Source organism: Phoenix dactylifera, chromosome 9 (assembly GCF_051530095.1).
Source record: "Phoenix dactylifera cultivar Ajwa chromosome 9, Ajwa_hap1_PhDact_Kaust_v1.1, whole genome shotgun sequence".
Classification (NCBI taxonomy): domain Eukaryota; kingdom Viridiplantae; phylum Streptophyta; class Magnoliopsida; order Arecales; family Arecaceae; genus Phoenix; species Phoenix dactylifera.
The window spans coordinates 15491595-15492503 of NC_143198.1; the positions used below are offsets into that span (position 1 = coordinate 15491595).

A 909-nucleotide genomic window follows, 5' to 3' on the forward strand; every position below is an offset into this window, starting at 1 on the left:
TATTACCTTTTGACCCTGAAATAGAACGAACCCTTAGGAATATTCGAGCTAAGATCAAAACATTAGAATCATCCCTACCTCCTGAGATGGCTGAAGAACAACCCAAACTCCTGAGGGAGTACTTTACTCCCACCATTTACACTTTCCCATCTTGCATTCGATTACCTGAAGTAGCAGCGGTACAATATGAAATAAAGTCTAGTATGATCCAAATGCTTCCATCTTTTTATGGGCTCACCAATGAAGACCCATATAAACACCTAGATGAATTTCTTGAGATTTGCACCACTGTCAAGATTCAAAATTTCACTGATGATGCTTTAAAACTTAGGTTATTCCCCTTCTCCCTTAAAGATAGAGCCAAACAATGGCTGAATTCTTTAGAAGCTAACTCAACTCGTTCTTGGGATCAAATGCAACAAGAATTCCTTAAAAAATACTTTCCTATAGGAAGAACGAACCAGTTTAGACGTGCCATTACAAGCTTCTCCCAAACCGAGGGAGAAGAATTTCATGAAACTTGGGAGAGATTTCGGGACCTAATCCGTAAATGCCCCCATCATCAAATACCTAAGTGGCAGCTAGTGCAATGTTTCTATGATGGTTTGACGGAACGAAACCGTCAGATGATCGATGCTGCATGCGGGGGGACTTTCATGCTTCAAAATGAGCATGAAGCATGGCAATTATTTGAAAATCTTAATGAAAACTTCCTCCACCATGCTTCATGTTCTCGTCAAGCATCCCCGAATTTTCAAAGAAAAGGGGCCATTTGTGAAATAAGTCATTCTACGGACCTGTCTAGCAAGGTAGATGCATTGTCCCATAAGATTGACCAACTAATGATAGGAGGACATATCGTTAGCTCTTCCCAAGCACAAGTGTGTGCTATCTGTTCTAGCCCATCGC

At 40.9% G+C, this 909-nt stretch overlaps 1 non-coding gene across 1 annotated transcript; it reads right to left on the minus strand.

Annotated features, from left to right (window-relative positions):
* Positions 1-462: 462 nt before the first annotated feature.
* LOC120105600 (small nucleolar RNA R71) lies at positions 463-568 on the minus strand. Its single transcript, XR_005507946.1, has one exon. It is a non-coding gene; the product is annotated as a small nucleolar RNA R71 (small nucleolar RNA).
* Positions 569-909: the final 341 nt, after the last annotated feature.